An 8,259-nucleotide genomic window follows, 5' to 3' on the forward strand; every position below is an offset into this window, starting at 1 on the left:
CTGAGGTGGAAGGATCGCCGGAGCCCAGCAGGTCGAGGCTGCGGTGGCCAGGAGCGGCCGCTGCACTCCAGTCTAGGTAACAGAGTGAGACTCCAACTCAAAAACAAAAAAAAAAGTTTTATCATAGCTTACCCTCTGTACATAATTAAGCTACCCTGCCATAATTGGCTTTCCTTCTTCAAGTCAATCTGAAAGCCTTTAGGTTTTGACACTTCTTGGCATCTTCATTATCTTATAAGTGATCCTGTGTCACATAAAACATATTAAATATGCTTTACTTTTGCATATCTATCTTCATCCAACTTAATTCTAAGGCCTAGCCATAGACCATAAAGGTGAGAGGTACGGCTTTGTCTTCTCCCAGAACATGAACAATTATGTGGTTAAATTAGTCCTTGTACCTTTGTTATATTACACAGTTCTTGTTTTGGTTTTTTGTTTGTCTGTTTTTTGGGTTTGGGGGTATTACTAACCTACATATTTAGGGGTAAAGAAGGCTAATGTCTGTTACCAAAATTAACAATATTCTGGCTGAAAGAATTACAGATATATTTGGGAGAGAGTGATATATTTCAGATTCATCAGCACCCAGACCTTAACTAAATCCTGGGGTCCCTGCTAAAAGCAAACATTTTATGTTCCCCACTGTTGCTGGGTTGTGGTGGGTTCCTTCTGGAAGGAATGGGTCAGACTGTTGTTGTGCCAAACCCCTTTCACTCTCCCCCATTACTCGCCTTTGACATTCTTTTTCAGCTCCGTGTTCCCACTCTCAATCCCTGCTTCCCAATACCCTTCTAAGGTGTGTCCTGAGGGCCTTCCTATTCTCAGACTCTGCCCTGTCATCCTGCCCGAGGACTCTGGGTGACTAACAGCCTCAACTGTTCACTGAGCTCCTCGCCATCCACCTAGGTTAGAGACAGGATAAAAGCAGGGCTTGCCTGAAGTTAACATTCCTGAAGGACACTATGGAAGAGCTCAGGGATCTCCTAAAAAAGGAAGGGCTCTAGCGAAGACCTTGATAATGTTACTGGTGCATGGGTTGGTTCCACTCAGAGACACAAGATATAACTCAGCGAAGTGGAAGACAAGCAAAGTTTTATCAGGCCTTCCTGTTTGAATTAAAAGGGTGTCTGTATTGATGTTACTAGAAGTAATCACAAAATTTGAATTTACATATGGGTTGCATTGCAGGATAGCAAATGTATTCTGAGTGGCACTCCAAAATATACCACTTTGGCACAAGAGTTACTATGCAAAAATGACACACACACAAAAATTGTGGTGAAAAAATAGAAAAGCAAATGCAAAAGGACATTCTAATCACTTTTGTCAAACTTAACATTGCAATATAACATCATTCCTGATAATAAGTTGGAAAATGTTTGTTTAGAAAGTAAATTGGAGAAAAGGGTGGATCCACCGTTTCAATATTGACGAAATAGACAAAGACTGAAGAGGCATTTGGTTCTGAATTTTTGAAGCTGTGTGCTTATAATGATTTCTTTAGATGACTGGGAAAAGGAGCATTCCTGTTAAATGTAACAGTGAAGAAATGGGTTGTTGTCAGTTGTTCAAGTGAGCAGCAGTCAGATAATTATGAAGGCAGGGAGAGTAGCCTAAGGTCTGTAAAACAAAGTTTCAAGACAGAAACTTTAAGTTTCAAACATCCTTGTGTTTTGGGAACAATAAGGCATTTATCTGAGAGTGTGTTATTCATTGGAGACATAATAACAGTTCATTTTCTTTATCTCAATATTCAAATGGATTGTTGCACAAGATAGAAACTCAACCTTGGAGCAAGATGTTAATTGTAAAATCCTAATGCCTGCTACTGGGGGTAGGTTACAATTTTATTATTCTTACTCATTGGTGACTTTAAACAGTGGAGTGAATTAAACTTACTTCAGAGCAAGAGAGTAGGCTGAGTTGATTACACAATAAAATATTATTTACTAAAGTATACCACTAAATTTGTAGTTATAACAAAACAAAAATCAAGTCAATGCCCAGCTGTACGCCCATAACGGCCAATGTGACCCCATTTTGGCATTTTTTGTCCTGTCGGTAATTATGCTATATTTGGAGATTTTCATTTATTAGAAAGTCACCCTACAATATTGAAAAGGAGTCTTGAGAGAGGAATTTTTTCATTCAAAAAGTATTTAGGATGCAGTCTAAACTGTAGGAAATTCAAATATTTAACAATAATGAGTAAGAAAATTTAATGCCAGGTGTATTATATATATTTTTGAAACATGATGTTCTCTCTCTAGTTCTCTATTTTATTTTAAAAAATCATAGTGGAATGAATTTATTTATAAAAGAGGTTTTCATTCCTTTATATTTGGCCTGGTTATTTGCATAAAGTATAGTAAGAATAATTATCTGACAATAGTTTCTTCTTAGACTGGCTTTGTTGGAAATTTTTTTCATAAGAAAACTTAGATTAGACCTCTTAAAGCCTTTTGAATGTAGTCAAGGATTTATATGAGCCCATAAATACCTATATGAATTGGGTGAATTTCTCTCCTCTTCAGGTCCCAAAATAACTTGGGGTTCTTGAGCCTGTCAGGAGAGAACATTTTTGCATCTGACAGGTCAGAATGCCTCTAAAGGTGCTGACATAGTACAAGCAAGGCCATGCCTCTCCAAGGTGCTTTTTATTCGTTCTTTTTAGAGCTCAATCTCAACTTTTCAAAGCAGTCTGGTTACATCTGAAATGCCATTCTAACTATAGCCTTTGTAAAAATGACCAGTGTCTCTAATCATGTCCTGTTAGAAAACAGATATTTATTGAATTTATGTAAGTAACTATATTGCCATAAATCAATACTCACAAATAGTTTCTAAATTCTGAAAGATCAGGTAAAGAAAGAAATGAGCTTTACATTTTGCTCATAACAGTTTTTTTTACTCAAATGTTAAAAGCTATAAATAGTTCAAAGCATTTTTTAAAAATATTTTTCAACTCTGAAAAACAAATCAATTGACAGTTTTTAAAATAAAAGGCTGAGACTTCCGGCAAGATGGCGATGGGGCAACCTGGTCTATGAAACCCTCTGCAAAGGAGAACTGCAGTGGGTCTCTGGCTCTCTCCCTGGGAGCTGCGGACCCTAACATCGCAGCCTGCTCTTCACACGGATCTCGGCCGTTGCCACCGCTGGGGCATCGCAGCGGTCTGGACAGCCACTGCGGGGCAGACACAGTAGCCGCCAGGGCCGCCACTGCCATGCCGTCCGTGGAGGCCATAGCCCATCACGCCACCCATGCCAGAGGCGATCCATGACTTCAGTCCTTGAAGCCCCTGCAGGGAAGATCTGCTGGGATCACTGCCACCTCTCCTGTGATCCTGTCGTCCTGCCTGCCGTGGGTCTCCTCCTGTGTGCCCTGAGTCAGGTTCCCATCTCCAGCTTCTGCCGGTTCCTGTCCGGCCCCACCCACTCTGGGGCAAGCAGCTGAGATAGCACCACCTGCTGGCGATTCAAGGTAACAATACCGAAACGGGAGAAACAAGCTTGAAAAACAGACACAGGCCAGAGTGGTGAACAGAGGGTGATCTGAACTGTCCTTCACAGCAAGCCAGAGGCAACTGACCCTAACTACGAGCTAATTTACCAGCTTGAAAAGAAAGCTAGAAATCAGAGCTGAAAGGACATTGGACTTAAACGAAAAATCTCAGAGTGTGCTTGATTGGTTCGGTTAGTTTAATGACTTAATTCTATTCCTACTGTATTGTTCCTTTTTTTTCTTTTTTCCTTTTCCCTTTCTTCTCTTTTCCTCTCTCTGTAAACCATATCTTTGTATAGAGGAACAGCACACCAATAAGGTGGTTGGTTAGCTTGTATGATAGCATCATTGTATGTTTTATTTTTTTGTATGGGAGTTGGTTAGTCTGTAACTGTGGTCTATTGTTTTTATCTGTTTCAGTATAGGTCTCTCTCTCCATTTGTTGATACACTCGTTTGTTTCCCCCCTTACACCTCTATCTCTCCACCCCCCGTCTTCAACCCACTGCCTGCTCCATTCTATTCTCTCTGGTAACCACATTTTATTTCAGGGAGTAAACCTACAGCCCCACTGCACAGACAGATTCCAAGGCAGTGGGAAGTGGGCTTCAGATTATAGATACACCTGTCAGCGAATACCAGGACCTGCAGATAGATTTTGAATCACAGCTCCCCCCTTAAGTAAATCTCAAAACTGCAAAAAGGACTACCCACAACCTATAGTGCAACTCCAGAATTGAACAAAGTAAGAGGGCATACATAAAGAATAGGGGATTGAACAAACAGAAGTAAAACCAATCCCTCTAGCCCTGAATAACAGAATAAAAGAAGACGGTGATGTGGAGGGAAGAAAAAAGTAGGGAGGGGAAAAAACCAGACAAAAGAAGAAAAACCAAAAGAAGAATATAGGTCTCACACAGACCCCTGAGAGATCAGACACTGAGAAAACAGACTCCAGAACACAAGCAATGAAGAGCTCCCAGAATGACTGGTCACATACAACAAACCCAGACATCAAGACATTAATAGAGAGAATTTAAAAATTTGAGGAGAGACAAGAGGAAAATAGGAAGGAACTGATGTCAGAAATAGCAGTGAAGAATACTGTGATGGAAATAAATAACAAACTAATAAGCATGGAAAACAGAATTAGCCTAGCAGAAGAAAGAATCTCAGAGCTCGTAGACCAAAACACAGAACTAACCCAAACTGTCAAAAGCATAGAAAAGAAGCTCAAAAAGACAGAACAAAACCTGCAAGAGATGAATGATCACTTCAAGAGACCAAACCTAAGAGTAATTGGGCTTTCTGAGGCACGGAGAGAAACAGAGGCCACATTGGAACAAACATTTCATGAAATCATTCAAGAAAACTTCCTTCATCTCATCAAGGATGAAAAAATTCAAACACAAGAGATTCAGAGAACCCATGCAAGACAACAATGAGAAGACCAACTCCCAGACACATAATAATTTGCCTAAACAAAGTAACTATAAGAGAAAAAATCCTAATGGCAGCAAGAGAAAAAGGCCAGACTACCTACCAGGGAAGACCAATTAGAATAGCAGCAGATTTATCCATAGAAACTCTTCAGGCTAAGGGAGCCTGGAGCCCTACCTTCAGTGTTCTAAAAGATAAACAATTTCAGCCAAGAATAGCCTACCCAGCCAAACTAAGCTTCATTAGTGAGGGAGAATTGAAATCTTTTCCAGATAGCCAATCCCTAAGACGCTACACTGCCACCAGGCCACCTCTACAAGAAACACTTAAGAAAGTACTGAACACAGAAGAAAAGGAAAAAGGAACAACAACATTCTTCACAAGAGTCCAGGCAAAAGATTAAAAACACACATGAACCAACTCCAAAACCAAAAGAAAGACAAAAAACAAACAGGAACAACAACTCTGTAAGAACCTTATGACAGGGATTGACTCTTGCATTTCAATTATTAGCCTAAATGTGAATGGACTAAATGCACCACTGAAAAGACATAGAATGGCAAAATAGATAAAATACCATCAGGCAACAATCTATTGCCTTCAAGAGATTCACCTCACTAGAAAGGACAACCACAGACTCAAAGTAAGAGGACGGGAAACAAACTCTCAGGTGAATGGAATACAAAAGAAAGGAGGAGTAGCAAACTTAATTTCAGACAAAATACTCTTCAAGCTATTAAAAATCAAAAAAGATACAGAAAACCACTACATAATGACAAAAGGCTCAATCCATCAACAAGAAATATCTATCCTAAACATATATGCACCCAACATACGTGCACCAACTTTCATAGAGCAACTTCTAGAAAATTAAAGAAAGATATTGACTCTAGCACCATCATAACTGGGACTTTAATACCCCACTCACAATCGTAGACAGATCATCAGGACAAAAAATCAGCAAGGAGATCCAGAACCTCAATGTGACTTTGGACCAAATGGACTTAATTGATACCTACAGAACACTCCATCCAAAGACCACAGAATACACATTCTACTCATCATCACATGGAACGTATTCTAACATCGACCACACGATTGACCATAAGTCAAGTATAAGTAAATTTAAAAGGACTGAAATTCTACCATGCACCTTCTTGGACCACAGTGGAATAAAAATAAACATTGACACCAACAAGGTCCCTCCAAAACCCACAAAGACATGGAAACTAAACAGCATGATGCTAAACAACTCCTGGGTCAATGATGAAATCAAAACAGAGATCAAAAGATACCTGGAAACAAATGAAAATGAAGAAACATCTTACCAAAATCTCTGGGACGCCTTAAAAGCTGCAGTAAGAGGGGAATTTATATCCCTACAAACACACATGAAGAAAATGGAAGGAACACAAATAAACAGCCTAATAAGCCACCTAAGGAAGCTGGAAAAGCAAGACCACAAAAACCCTAATTTCAGCAGAAGAATCCAGATCACCAAAATAAAAGCCCAAATCCAGGACAGACGACAAAAAGATAATGCAAACAAATCAATGAAACAAAAAGATGGTTCTTTGAAAGGATAAACAATATAGATGGTCCCCTAGCTAGACTGACCAAGAAAAAACGAGAAAAAAACCAAATAAGCACAATCAGAAACACAAAAGATGAAGTCACATCTGACCCTGAAGAAATACAAAAGATTATTAGAGACTATTATGTACACTTGTATGGAAACAAACTTGAAAACCATAAGGAAATGGAAGATTTTCTGACATCACATAACCTACCTAGCTTGGAACAAGAAGAAATTGAGACCCTAAATAGACCAATAACAGTCAAGGAAATCGACTACATAATAAGAAAACTTCCTACAAAAAAAAGCCCTGGTCCAGATGGCTTTCCAGCAAAATTCTACAAGACATTCAAGGAGGAGCTGATACCAATCCTACTGAAGGTATTCCAGGCGATTGAAAAAGATGGAACTCTCCCCAAATCATTTTACGAAGCCAACATCACATTGATACCCAAGCCAGGTAAAGATCCAACAAAGAAAGAGAACTACAGGCCAATATCTTTGATGAACATAGATGCTAAAATTCTCAACAAGATCCTAGCAAACCGGATTCAACAATACATCTCAAATATCATCCATCATGACCAAGTAGGCTTCATTCCTGGGATGCAAGGCTGGTTCAACATTTGTAAAATCATAAATGTAATTAAATACATCAACAGATGTCAAAACAAAAACCACATGATTATATCATTAGATGCAGAAAAAGTTTTTGATAAAATCCAGCACCCCTTCTTGATAAAAACCCTCAAACATCTAGGCATACAGGGAACATACTTCAATAGTAAAAGCCATCTACGAGAAACCCACAGCCAGCATACTCCTAAACAGACAAAAATTGGAACCATTTCCCCTGAAAACTGGAACAAGACAAGGTTGCCCACTCTCACCCCTCCTGTTCAACATAGTATTGGAAGTCCTGACTTGAGCAATCAGAGAAGAGAAGGCAATCAGGGGTATCCAAATAGGAAAAGAGGAAGTCAAGTTATCTCTCTTTGCAGATGATATGATTGTGTATCTTGAAAACCCAAGAGAATCTTTCAAAAACCTCCTTACACTGATAAAGGCCTTTGGAAAAGTCTCAGGATACAAAATAAATGTACAAAAGAGAATCACATTTCTCTACACTAATAATAAACAAACAGAAACCCAAATAAAAAATACAATTCCATTCACAATAGCCACAAAAAAAAAAAAAAAATGAAATACCTTGGCATCTTCCTAACCAGAGACGTGAAAAACCTTTACAATGAAAACTACAAAACACAGCTCAAAAAAATCAAAGATGACACAAACAAATGGAAAATATCCCATGCTCATGGATTGGAAGAATCAACATTGTGAAGATGTCCATCTTACCTAAGGCAATCTACAAATTCAATGCAATACCATTAAATTACCAGTAACATTCTTCTCAGACCTAGAAAAAACAACACAGGAATTCATATGGAAACACAAACGTCCAAGAAAAGTCAGAACAACCCTCAGCAAAAAAAAAAAAGCAGGTGGTATCACATTGCCAGACGTCAAACTTTACTATAAAGCTACAATCATCAAAACAGCTTGGTATTGGTACAGGAACAGGCATATAGATCAATGGAATGGAATTGAGATTCCAGAAACAAAACCTCAATTTCTCAACCAACTCATCTTCAACAAAGCCTCCACCACCTACCACTGGGGAGAGGAGAACCTATTCAGTAAATGGTGCTGGGAAAACTGGCTGACCACATGCCT

Source organism: Carlito syrichta, unplaced genomic scaffold (assembly GCF_000164805.1).
Source record: "Carlito syrichta isolate Samal-C Ts95f unplaced genomic scaffold, Tarsius_syrichta-2.0.1 Scaffold308862, whole genome shotgun sequence".
Taxonomy (NCBI): Eukaryota; Metazoa; Chordata; class Mammalia; order Primates; family Tarsiidae; genus Carlito; species Carlito syrichta.